The following is a 14,350-nucleotide window of genomic DNA, read 5'->3' on the forward strand; positions in this document are numbered from 1 at the left end:
CAGAAACATCTTCCGCTATTCTTCCGCTTAAGACAAACCATCGCTGCTCCGCGCTGTGCTTAAAATTATCGAAAATCTCGGAAGATTTTCAACGGTCCGCGAGAGAGAGAGAGAGTGAGAGATCACCGTGTTTTCCGACCTCGTGCGTGCCCCCCTCCCCCTCACCCGCGCACGCTCCGCGGCAATGTGTCGCGAAGGCGGTCGCGCGGAGAGTGGGGCGCGAGAGAGACAAGGACGGGTGAACGGCGAGCGAGACGGAGCGAGGGTTGCCGAATGTCGCCGAACGACCGCGGCGCGCGGCGCGGCGCGGCGCGGCGCGACGCGGCGCGGCGGGGCGGAAAGGGACGGAAGGACGGAACGTGCGAGCGAGGCAGCGAGGCTCAGTCAGTCAGTCCTCGTCCGCCCGCCAGCCGGTCGTCTTCCGTGGGAACGATCGTCAGCTCGCGCGCACATTCGCGCACACTTCGCGCCGCTTTCTTTCCTTCCTCGATTTTTACCGCGCGCGATCGTTCTCGATAACGGAAAACGACCAACGTCCCGCGTCGCGCACTTTTCGCGAGACTCGCGTGGCCAGCGTGGGAGCCTGCGCCCGTCGCTAACGGCCGCCATTTCTGTTTTCCGGGACCGTTTGGATTTCCCGCAACAGTGCGTCGCGGGAATTGACGGCTGCGACAGCTACAAAGGCGCGGAGGATCAGCGACGGAGACGGAGAGACCGGGAGGGCGGCTGTCATTGAAAACGTCAACGAGGTAGGTGCCCACACATATCGTACTATTAGCGAACGGAAAAGTGTCCGCCGACGAAAAAGCCCGCGCGATACGCGAACGCGATCCGTCCGCGAGATATCCGCCGTCGCGCCGGAATTCCGTCACTGCCCTTTCCGTTACGTCAACCCGACGTCGCAGGAAATTGATGAACCGCCGCGCCGGCGAGCGAGCGAGCGATTCAAATAGTGATATTTGCGAAACGTGATAGATAAAGTAAAAAGTGAGAATATTTTGTGCCGATTGTCGGTCGTTACGAATAGGAACAATTTCGACGAGAGGGGAAGAAATTGAGCTCGTCGGAATTATATTTTTTTAAGACGGTTTTTAATGCATTGACGATTTGTATATTTTCTGTACGGACGTTTGTTCAAATTCACAATAAATTTATCTGGAATTTATCGATTCCATTGTATAATTTAATTTTTATATAGCACGCTATGGAATGATAACAAAGGTTCAAAGGTATATACGATATTTGTACGCATCGCGTCGAACGAAAAACAACAGCATGCGACACGTCACGAAACTAAACGATGTTGACAGCCGCACGAGGCACGAGTCGGTCTTACACGATCTTATAGCTATTGAGGATCGTTCCGTCTAAGTAGATAACACGTAAGTGCGAATTGCGACTCTTGTTCGTGCTGGTTCGCTCGCGGAACCGTCTACAGCTGCGAATCACCCTCGACGAATTGGCTCGCGTGATTTTTTTTTACGTATCTCGCGTTAATTAGAAACCCGCGAGGGGGAAAAACTTGGGGACGCACGTAAAGAGCGGTGATTTTCTACGCGATATTCAATCGACTTCCCTCGTTCGCGTATCTAGATAAAGTGATGTTACTCGTTAAGCGGAATCTCGAAAAAGAACAAGATACTTGTACATATTTATATAATATAAAACACATATTTTTAATTGGTATATTATATATTTTTTCTGCATATATATATATATTGAATATTTTTTATATGTAACATTAGAAAACGGGCAAATTACTGATTATATTTCAGTTTTACATATACGGAGTACTAGAGTTGTAGAATTTTAAAGCGGATCTCGACGAATTTGCCCGACGACAATCGATGAATTTGTTTTATAAGGGCTATGTAGGTCAAGGATCGAGAAGTCTTATCGCGGAATCGAACGTTGTACGCTCGTAAATCATACGTGTGTAAATGGGAATTACTAATAAGCGTAGGTATGTACGTAAGCGCGCGCAATCGAAGAATGGACTGCGGTAGATAACGAATGTGGCAGGCATAGAAATGTGTATTAAGATTCGAAGTACACGGCTATTTGGTAATGCGCCAATTACAAGGCGGTTAATACCGATTACCAAGTGTAGTTAGGTATAGCTAGATGGAGATAGACAAGCTTTGCTCACGGGCTCTTTTGCATAACTAGGTCTTTTGTCAGCAGTAAGTAGCGTCAATTCGCAGCAAACTGCATTAGTTATGATAACGTTTTATTACTTCCTACACCTTCGGCAGGAGTAGATTCGTGGAAGTGGCGGGTCGATTTTAATCTAAATTTCAACGCTGAATAAGAGGGATAGATCTCTCATTCTAAATAAGCTAGATCGATGATTTTTCCGTTAATTATGGAAAGGTATTACTAACGAGATACACGAAACTCGGAGAAATGTTTGTCGAACTTGTAACAAAAGGGATTTATCGGACGGAATTTCCACTTTTCCGCCGCACTCTTGCTTGATTTTTCCATTTGTCCCGATTTACCTTAAGTGATAGGAGAAGGGGGGCAGGGATAGAGTCGGAAACGGGGGGGGGGGGGGACAAGTCCGGCGAGAGGACGACGGGATCCGCACGGAGCGGCGATTACGGCGAATGTGCCTTTATTTAGACAGGCTAGCCGTCGATCGAACAGTAGTTTCCGATGTTCCTCGAGCGAGGAGAATTAACAACTCGACATTCAAGCGTCCGTGAAGAACGAGCGATGAGATCGAAGAGGTGAACGCACTGGCGCGAAATTTACGTCAGGCATGCGCGTGTGTGCGATACGCACGTGCGCGCCCGCCCGCCCGCTCTATCGCTCGCTCGCTCGCGCGCGCCGCGCCGCGCCGGTGTGCGTGCGTGCGTAGGATCGTTTGATCTTTGCGAATGGCGCGAGTAAATCCGCGTATTATTAAATAGATAACGACCATAAATTCGGCCGGGTTACATAAAGACGCGCAAAAGTGCGCGTTAAGGTCCGACCGTTCTATTTATGTGCCGGGGCGACCGGGGCGCGTTTCTAGGACAGTGGCTCTCAATCGCCTGGCTCGTCGGAGGCGGAAGTCCGGTGCTGCCTACTTTGCTACCGCTGTCGTTCGGTGAATATCGAGCGATCGATCGTGAGATCGCGACGAGCAAAAAATCGCATCGTGCAATCTAAGAGATTAAGGAATTAGATTAGAAGTTAAAGGATAATGAATGGGATATTGTTTAATTAGTATCCTAATTCTCATTTAAATAACAGCTGCTGATCTTTCAATTCGATTTATCTGTTAAATATTTCAAGCTCCGCGAAAGAAATAATGGGAATGTATACGTTTCTAATTGTTTAAAATTATCATTTTTTGATACTCGTAAATGAATAATGTATATCAGTGTTATATATAATAATTAGTGTACGCATTTTTCCACAGAATTTAAGTACAACATCACTAAGAAAAACTTTCAGGCGCCAAACTTTCGACAAATCTAAGAGTACGGTATTTACATAATGATTACACTTACATCGTTAGAGATAATTACAGTATCATTATAATTGATATATATATATATATATATAATCTTTATGATATAAGACATATTAAATCGGTGAGTGTTCTTTGGCGAATGAAAAACTCTTAGCCGTCTATGGGCGGAACTAATTGAAATCGTCTAGCTCGATTCTCTTTTTATGGCACTTCATGGATTATCAACGTAGCGATAACGCGATATGATCCTAAAAACGTACGATAACGTACGATATGATCCTAAAAAAAACCGCGCGGTATCGTACGCACGTAACTCGGATCGTGCGTACGTAAAAGTCACAGGTCGTTTCCGCGGCTCGATAAGCGCGGCCCCGATTAGAGAGCCCCTGAATGGGAAGGGTACGGAATAATACGCGTGTACGCGGTTATCATCCGCTCCCTAGGTCTGTTTGCTTTTTATCAACGGTCGCGCGCGATAATTTCTTCTCCAAATTGCGAGAGCCACGGCCGAGTGACTGCGCGTTTTTCTACGCACTCTCGCGCACAGATGCGATCGCGCTATTCTTTCTCGCTTCTGGCGTGACACAGCGGATTGATTGCCAATCTGACGTGTACGGGAATGATTTATTATTGGTACCGAATCTGATTTGAATAACTTTGACGAGCAAATGATTATTAGAAATCTCCGAAACGGTATTGCTGGACGAGAGTATCGTAATAAACAGCGAGTTATGCGCGACCATAAGGAAAACCGTTCACGGAAATAGGAAGAAAGACGCGTAAGAAGGAAGGAAAGGAGTAATATGTTCTAAAAGAGGCAAATTTCCGCGTGAGAAGAAAAACGAATGCACAGACGCGAGAAATAGCTCGCGTAAAACGAGCTTGAGATTCTACGTCTCTTCCTCTCTTTCTCGTCATACAGATTTTTCCGCGGCGCCACATTATTGGCGAACGTCCAACCACGTCCAACCGAGGCGGGCAGCCCCGTGCCTCGTCTATTTTCGTTTATTCCGGATCTTCCTGAAAAGCCAGCCCAACGAACGGGTCGCGTTCGCCTTCAATGCTCCTTCCGCCAATGGCATTTAACGAACGCCGCCGCCTTGGCGGCCGTGCGCGATTAATATCGCTATAAAGATGACGATAATCGTGACGAATCGGCGTCGCGTATAACGAATGTCGCGGATAATAAAGAGACGATACTCTGCGCCAAGCGTATCTATCTCGCCTGTGATTCCAATACTTGAAAACTATCGCGACACTCGGATAGGTACTTCTCGCTATATTCGCGACGAAAGCTTCTTTTTAAAAGATCGCGTGTACTTCCACGTACGAACGGGAAGCGGAGTAAATCGACATATTTATGTCCACTAATATTTGCTAAATGTCATTAAAATGGTAACTGCTGCGAATATTGCCTTCTAGAAGAGAGATCAATACATTCTAACGACATTCGACTATATGATTAAATTATTCGAATAGCTCAGATTATCTTGATTCCCTCTGCATTGAAAAATTAAAAGCTTCTGGCAGATTAAACTTTGTTATAAAAGCAAATCACATTTTTTTTATTTAATTACAACTGCGGATGTTTTTACGTTGATAATAAGTTTGATTTAATCGTCGAGACGTATAAAATAAATAACGTAGAAAATAAATTTCTGACAAACAAATAAATGTTCTAAATTTATCATGAATTTGACGAATGAATTGTTGGAACATCCTGTATGGGATTCTAGGAGCAATTTTTCGAGACTCAACTTGTTCTGTCCAACTCGTTTGCTCGTTTTCGTGTAACCAGGTCCGGAATCGCAGACGTTAATTTATACTGCGGCGGTGATTCAGGAGAGAGAAGGAGAGAAAAGAGGAGTGCAAGAAAAAAAAGGATTAAAGGAAGCATTCTCCTCGGGAGGGGCGCTGGCTAGTCTGCAGCCAGTCTGAGAATCGATGTCTTTAATTCTCATATGTGACTCAAGCGTCTCCTCTTTCCTGTTCTCTCTCCGTCTCCGTCTCTCTGTTTACTTGCCCATCCATCTATTTGAATTTTTAAGTATTTCTAGAAAGCTGTCGGATGTGTCTCTCTTCTTTCCTCTCCCCTCCCCCCCCTACTTCTCTACCTATCTACCTTCGCGATTTTTCCTGTTATTGTTTCTTCAAATAATGAAATAACTAAATTATATTTGAATTCTGTGATTAATATGATACGACAAATCTAAAGGGATTTTACCCCATGATTTTATCCAAAATCAATCTCTCTGCATCTTCTCTCTCTCTCTCCTTCGGCACCGCAGCCCCGATCGCTCGTTGCACGCACCAACGCTTCTCCCTCCGTGCAGCGTGCGGCATGCAACAGGTATCCACGCTGACGTCAGAATGAAGCGAGAAAGAGAGAGGGATACGCGACGCCCCGCCGACAAAGACGGGATGATCGGATCGGAGACGCACCAGCGGAGGAAGTACGAGCCGTGAAAGAAAGAGAAAGAGAGAACGCAGCGGGGGGACGCACGGAGGATAGGATCACACGCACATGCGAGACTTCTGCCTGCACATGACTCGAGCGTCGGCTGCATCCGCCGTCTCTTTCCGTCCCACGATTGTCCTCCCCTCGTCCCCGTCGGCCGACGAGCTCCGGGGCTCAACTCGAACCGAGTTGTGTCACCGCGCCGCGCTGTGTTACGAGGCTGTTATTCAACGCGCGCGCGAAAATATGCGACGGGCAGCGACGTATGCGCGTCGACGACGCGACGGTGCGTGTTTATTACGTTTACGGGGGCCGATCGAATCGGAAAGTCGAACCGAGACCCGACCGCCGAAATTTTTATCCGCGGAATCGAGATACCGGCAGGTGGCTATTACTCGAACGAGATATCGCTTAATTAGTTTCAATTTTTTATGATTAATTTCCGTTTAAATGGCACTCACTGATCTCTCGGATAATTGTACACCCCCGCAAATTCTTTGAAGTAATTAAGATTTTTATTTTATAAAAAGGTTCTCCTGCAATGACGAGCGCGAGTCTTGAAAAAATCGTCGACGAACAATTTTAGAGTTTATCTTTTCACGTGGCATCATCTTCCACCCATGCACTTCTTGCGTGCATACGCGTGCATTTCTGTCGCGCCCGCGGTTCTGTTTACAAATTCCTCGGGTCTCGTCCGGCGGTCAAGCTCGCCGACGACGTGTCCGTTACTGTAATTCCGCGAACTGCTTTAACAACGTCATGAATCACGGAATGACTCCGTGCGCCGTAATGTATGCGCGCAGAAACGAGAGATAACAGGCGCTGCCATTATTTTCGTATGCGATTACTATTCCGGACGTGACGCGGCTGTGCCGTTCGTGTGAGTCGCTTCCAAACGATAGTAATACATATCGATAACGACAGAGAGTAGTGAGGGCGAGTGAATCGGATTAAGACATGAAAAAAATTCTACAAAAGAAATATGACATTTAAATATAAGACATCTCCGATCAAAATTGGTATAGTCGCAGTAAAAGTAAATTTTTTATATTTAAAATAATCCAATATAACAAAGATTGTCTTTTCATGATGCAAGATACTTCATGCTCATCGAGTCATTTTATCTATGGATTCTTGGACGGAATCATAGTTCAGTGAAAACGTTCAATAATCTTTAAGCAGCAAATGGAAAATCCATCGACAGTTAATCTCAGAAATCTCGCTAATAGAAACTTACATAAGTAATTAATATCGGCAAAGAAGAGAATGTCTCATTGAATAGTCGTCAGGAAATGTTGATTTGAAATTGCTCAGGTATATTCGTAAATATGTATATATATCCTGTTAAAATCGATCCGGCTCGAAATGCGAGTTTGACGTTTGCCCTATCGTAGTAACAGGCGAGAACAAGGAGGGGGCCCGTGCATAGAGCACCTCCTCCCCTTCCGCTTACGAACGAGCGATGTAAATCTCTCTCGGAGCATAAGTTTAACAGTGCGTTCGCGTGTGAGCGACGATCTCGGGTGCATATCGGCCCGCGAGAGTAGGACGCGCGGCCCTCGGAACAAAGCACGTTTCGCGTGCAAGTACATGACTGCGTATATAGAATAGGGTACGCGTATGTACAGTAAGCGCAGCAGACCGTCCCGTCTCGTCGCGGCTCAGACCTTAATGACGTCATTATCTCTAATTAGAATTCCCATGGTGGTAAACCACCACACGGGGGACGCCCCGTTACACCTGGGGACTCACCCGATACGCGGATAGTATCGATGTTTCGCGCTCGCTATACCGAAGTGTGTATCCTTGCGTGCTCGATACTTCACTTCCGGCTAAGCCAGACACGCTGATCTCGCCTCCGAAACGCTGTCGCAATCAGATAATTCTGAAACGGCATGCATATATTATCGCGCGCGGTGCGCGCAGTCCATTATCGATTTTTATTTTGATCGTTGCAAAAATATTATTGTTCAATTATCATAAGCCAATATCGTGCAGTATATCGTCACTTTTGGCGAAGTACATATAGTTTTCCGTCATCTTTATTCTCGACATGCCATTAAAACTTGACAGTCGTCAATTTAGTACTTATTATCGAGAGTTTGAGGAAGTTGAAATATCGGTCAGTTAGTAGAACTCTCTTTTTTCCTCTGTCTTTTTCTCTGCCGTTAGATTGTAGATCGTGTAAAACGAGCCGCCGAGCATAGTCCACGCGTGATAGCACGCCGGTAACGAGAATTATGTATAGGATAAACTGCGGATGAGCAATCTGGCTGTGACCAATCGCCTATGTGCGTCGCACGCTCGCAGTTACATCATCGATAACGTTGTTCTCTTTTTCTATCTATCTATCTATCTTTCTCTCTCTCTCTCTCTCTCTCTCTCTCTCTTTTTCTGCAGGATATAGTGATAGAAGTGTATCATCGCGGAAAATATTCTTCTCTTTCGCTCTCCACTCTCTCGCGATGCACGCAAAAATTTGCGAGTCGTCGCTGTCGTCACCGTCGTCGCCGCCGTCGCCGTCGCGAAGGTTGCGCGGAAATTGATTTCGGTCGCGTTCCTCGATTCTCTCTCGTTCCACTAATTCGATCTATCCGATCCGATAACGGGTGTCGCAAGAAGGAAAGAAATGCAGACTGCCGGTTAAAGTCTGACATGCACGCGAGGAAAACCAGTAGCGGGTGTCGGGTGTCGCGTAGTCTGCAGCGAATCGAATATCTCCAGGTATCGCGACGCGTAATTCAACCCTAAACTTGAAATGCCAAGGGATTCACCAAATTAGAATCAGACTGCGGTAAAACTCTCAAACTCAAGTAAAACGATCAAAATCTTGTGGTTTCTCCTAATGCAATTTTGGTTTTTAGACAATAGGGTTTCTATGTGCTACGTTAAATATATAATATTAAATTGTACATGTAAGAATCTGCAAATGCGACTTGGACAATTTAATCGAAATAATGTAATTGAAAACTACGTAGATAAGGTATAAAAAGAACCGATGTATTTTATATTTATTAGTGCCAGATTTAAGATTAAATTGATAAATGAAGAAAATTACCTTTGTCTCATTTAGAGCATTTACAAAAGAATAGCTCGTTTTTACGCATCGACCGCATAGATAAATGGCGGCGCGATATTTGCTCGCTTGGGTTTTTCACGGAACCGCGGATGACCGACGCAATGGCGCGTCTCTCTTTTTATTATTCTCCGTATCGCCGTTCCCGGGGTCGCCTGTCGTTGGCGTCGTTTCTCCGCCAACGTCACGCGACAACTATGTGCGCGACACACCATTCTCGGAGACGTGCGACCGGGATTGCAAAATGCCTTACGCTCGTAGTTTGCTGTCTGCGGCCGACGCGACGCGACGTCGCGGAATATCCAACATCGATGGACAAAATGTGCGTAGTTTCGCCGTTACGTCAGCTTTTTTAGCTATTTAATCATTTGACACCGTCAGGGATATCTAACTCTTACGGTTTCTAGAACAGATAATACTAATTGTAAGATTTCATCATGTATCTCTTAATTTTTTTATATACTATGAAATAAACTGAATAATAATAGTTTCTTTCATATTGAGATGATAAGTCTCTAGAATCTACGTATTTCTAAGCTATTTAAATCTTTTTATACAGTGTTTAAAAATTCACATCTCTATACTCTTAGCTTTTATACATATATATATTTTTTATTATAATATAAATTGAATGTAAAATTAATCTATACATTTTAATTTTCTAATCGAGAAGTCCCTAAATAGATTTCTCGCGAATACTCTAACCAGGATTAAAAAAGTTATTCCATGAAGGCAATAGTTTCTAATATCCTGATCGGTCCACTAATCTTGAGGTCCTAGACCTCTAAACGAGATATACGGAAGGCAGTCGCCACATCTTCGCGAAAGAGTGCAATGTGGGTCGCGAGAGACGTGGCGAGATACTACTAGACATGACCATACACGTCGGAAATATCTCGCGCTAGCTATTTGCTCCGTAATATTCCTTAACCTTATTCCGCAGACATTTCATTTCGAGATCTTTCGTCACTGTCGTCGTTATCCGTGCTTTCGTGATCTTGTTTGCTCCTGCTTTGAATTATAACTACTTTGGTGTTCTCGCAATGTCGAGTCATTGATGCTTCTTGGAATGATCGATATCACAAGATGAGTCATCTTCTCTAGAACGCAAATAAGAAATACAATTTTATTTTTTTCTCTTTCGTTGATCCTATGCAATGTTCGTTTTGATAGGATCTTAATGACGCGTAACTATAAGAACGCTTAATATCGTAGATTAAAGATTCTTGAGAAAGCGTAGTGCCCAATCGAATTTTTATTATGAAAAGACTTGAAATTTCTTGCGGAATGTCGGTAATTGCGCGGCTCCGGAGCGTATATTCCCTATACTCATCCCGCAATGCGTATCGCACGGAACAGAAGTTCGTCAGGGCGCCGCAAATTGAGCACCGCTGACATGCTTAGACGCCACCGCCGCCGCCGTCGCGGTTGGATCTTTAAACTTTAAAAGCCAACGCGCCGGTCGCGTAGCTATTGACGGCTGGACCAGGGCCCCCTCTTCCCACCTTGTTCCGTCCCCCCAGCCCCACCCCGACGACGTGAGAAGGCCCTTTCGAATTTTCTCCCCTCTACTTTCTCCACCTCCACTTTTCTCGTTCTCTCGTGTCGGCCTCTTTCTCCTGTTCCCGGGCACAGTGAGGCTACCACCGAGTGGCCGCTTCCACCGCGATTATGCAAAACAATTATTGTGGAATGCGGTCAGCTGTTCCCAGACGCACGCTGACGTCACGCGCGTGCTCTCTCACCCGGGCACGTGCTCTCGCGTCTCCATAGAAAAGAGCACGATTCCCGTAGAAAAATGCACGTCTGATATCCGTTCTCTTAACTTTCCTTTTTTTTTTCGCGGATGACACAACATTGAATCGGACCGGCAATCTTTTCCTACAAACCCGTACATCGCTGCTATCGCGTAATGGAGACGAGATCGCTGTGACCTAGTTTAGTACTGAAATATTTTCGGAAAATGTTGTTTTAAGTTATTTTATTAATCTTATGTGACGTGACACTTCGATGTAATATGCGAAAATAATGTAATATTGATGTCCCCCTGATATAATATCTACGATATACGATAATTCGATATTGAATAATTCAATTTTAGTGTAATACATCAAGGTAATGCTATATTGAGATATCTTCACCGAGATATCTACGTGTGTGTCAAACAACACAGTTATCTTTTCACTTTACTTTAATTGCAGAAAGTAAAAAAAACTTTAACGTTTTTAAGCCATTGATTTAAACAGCGAAATATCGCATCGTTTTTCTTCCGCATAATATTTATTAACCGTCAATAGCATGCCAGGAGAAACGAAGTACTTAATTGTTTCACGATGCAGTCACGTGTTGTTTGAATTAAGCCTGATCTACAATGTGTTCTTTGCTTCCTGTTTTCTCCTCTTAACCTCTTGGCGACTATCTCGTATTTCGCAATTCCGTCGCGTAACGCGATGTTTTTTGTTCTCTGTCGTCCGAGATAAAAATTGACGAACTTCAGAAGAGACAAGAAACATCACTTTACGCGACGGAATTGCGAAATACGAGATAGTCGCAAAGAGGTTAAGAACAGAAAACAGAAAGCAAAGAGCACATTGTAGATCAGCCTTTAACAAGAGATAAGCATTTTATATGTTCTTTTGCTAGAATCGCGTCAGTCGTTTCCGTTTTCTCGCGAGATAATCGGACTGCGTGTGATAGTGTTGTGCTATACAAAGCAATACATTGCAATCGTGATATATTGCACCTTCTAATGAGACTCGTTCGAACAAAACTGAATATATAAAGCATCCTCAGATGGTAGCCAGAGAGTAAAAAAAGAATTCATTCCAAAGATTGATAAAATCTACAAGTGGAACCGCAAGTAATCCGCACCGTTTCTTCTCACTTCAATAAATGTGGAAGTATAAAATAGATCTATGAAAATTATACCAAAGCCTTAAGCTCTTTTCAGGTAATGATCCTTCATAGAATCACTAATGCGTTTTAATGTTCATAAATCCTACTTATTCTATTTGTTCCATTTTTGATATATTTTACTTATCAAAAAAGTCTTTTTCTCTCTCATAAAGTATACAGTAATATCGTGGCACAATACTGTCAAATACTATATAAGTTACCCGAAACGGATTTTGAAAGTCAGAACATGACTTCGCCGTAGTACCATAATCACTTTATTCGCGACACTTCCGTTTTTTATTTGCGTACCGTGTCTTGAGGCACGCCTCGGCCTTGGAGCCCGATACACGTGCCGAAATTACATCAAACTGTGTATTTTCGCTCGGCAAAAACGAGCAATTCGTTTATTTGCGGTGGTAATTAACGCTTCGTTGACGATTCCTTGGTCTTTACAATCGGTTTCCTAATCCCTGTGCAAATACGCGGTTTACGAAATGCGATCAATATTGGACCTTAATGCTCTTTGCGAAATTATTTGACTTATAAAATGACGAGAAGCAAAAAGAAATGCTATGTGTGTCTTACGCGACTTATAAGCTTCATTAGGTTTTAAATATCGAGCAGCATTTAGACAGTCAGAACAGAAATGTTAACAAATCTTTCGATTCGTCACTCGAATATTGTATACCTTCTGTGATGCTCAAACGGCGATCACGACTATTAATTATTCCAACACTCGTATCACACACTTGGGTATACAAATATTTTATTATCACGCAATATGCAGACACGTCTGCGACAGAGTATTGCAAAATCTTATCAAGATCAGTTTGTAATAAAAGAACCTCAGTCACTCGAGATAAATAACATGTAATCGATCCGAATCTGAATCAGTAGATTATGCACATTTTATCTGCATAATTTATTTATTATCAATGTCACAGAAAACTTAAAAATAATTTTCATGTCAATACAGGAATCGAAAGTTGTTTAAAATTCGAAAAACATGGCTTAATAAGAATATTTCTTATTAAATTGCATGGTTTCTCTCATGTTCATAATTTGTAATCTCGAATACGCAATACGCAAAATAGTTACCAGAAAGAGTACGTCTCGGAGTATTCCTACCGAAGTTACGTCGAAAGCATCATCGGTTGACCCGATTTTCATCGGTGATTTAAATCCGTTCCATTTCGGAGAGAGATACCACAAATGTATTCTATATGGCAAAAGGGTCTCTAAAGTGACGCCGCATTTGCGTCGTGAGAACGTCTGCGGTGAATTTCTCGGTCTCGTGGAGGACCTCCGCGATTGGTCGCGAAAACCCGCCTCTATTACGCAGCAGAACCACCATCGCTTCAACGGTGGCCTCTCCGATAGTAGAAATACTGGTAGGAGGTGGGTCTTTAAAAAATTAGCGAGGTTCGGTCCGCGCGTGGGTTCGTTCAACTCTTTGTCCGTCTTTCTCGCACGCTCGTGAACGCACGAATATTTTTCCCTCCTCTCTGCCACACGCACAAATCTCTCCCTCCTCTGGCTCTTCTAGTTCGCTCTTCGACGCTCTTGGGCGCGTCCACGTGCACACGGAACGCTTCCCGAAGTGAGTCACTATTTTTCTATCTCTTGATTTTTTATTCTTGTTTCGTCAACGATTAACTTTCTTCTATATGCCTCTGTGATTTTTTTGACATTAAGATTTTATACATGAAACTTACATATCTTACATTACTTTTAGAGAAAACAAAAAACTTGTGGGGATTCCTATAGGTTCCACCTGTGACTACTATATGTTACTAAAAATAACACGTGTATTAAAAGTTAAGCTTCCACTTTTCTATGAAAGATCGCGCATCTCATAGCTGAGATACAGAGCAAAATTTTTTCTTTATAACTTTCTTTCGTATGAAATATCGTTAGAAATTAGTGTCCTTTTAAAAGGAAGTGACTAGAATCGCGGATGTATACCTAGAAAAGTGCAAAATATATTCACGCGGGAATGTACCTCGTAATACGTTTCTTCCTGGAACTGACGCCACGACCGGAAGGTTTCTATTTGAGTCATTGAATTCACGCGAAATCGGACACTGCTACATTTCGGGAAAACGTTTCAGTTTGACGTCTAGTAAGTGTGACTTAATGCTCGGTTTCACCAGCAACGGATAGGAACGATTTGTGCGTATAATAATAAGTTCATTTCCTGTGACCGATAAGAGATAGGGAGCAGATGTGTTTACGGAGCAGCCAGCGATTTTATTACGAGCTCGAATCGAAGGGAGAAGGCATGCATGCGGGTACGTTCCGCGATTCGCGGGGTGTACGCGGCTGAATTTAACAAATGCGGGGCTCGAAAACTTAAAAACTCGACAGATAATAGGAATCGTCCAAAGTTCTATTAAATAAAAAAACATTTCGATAGTACCAGTAACATTTTATTTATAATTACTGAGAAATGAATGCG

General features: G+C 43.6%; 1 long non-coding RNA gene across 1 annotated transcript in view; it reads left to right on the forward strand.

Annotated features, from left to right (window-relative positions):
* The first annotated feature begins 281 nt into the window (after window positions 1-281).
* LOC139771701 (uncharacterized) overlaps window positions 282-14,350 on the forward strand; it is a 31,597-nt gene continuing 17,528 nt past the window's right edge. Inside the window, exon 1 of the long non-coding RNA XR_011717963.1 lies at window positions 282-749. This is a non-coding gene — a long non-coding RNA (uncharacterized lncRNA). The remainder of the gene's footprint in view (window positions 750-14,350) is intronic.

The sequence above is a fragment of the Temnothorax nylanderi genome, unplaced genomic scaffold (assembly GCF_030848795.1).
Source record: "Temnothorax nylanderi isolate EJ_2023f unplaced genomic scaffold, tnyl_v1.0 TNYL_tig0043_pilon, whole genome shotgun sequence".
In the NCBI taxonomy this organism is placed as follows: domain Eukaryota; kingdom Metazoa; phylum Arthropoda; class Insecta; order Hymenoptera; family Formicidae; genus Temnothorax; species Temnothorax nylanderi.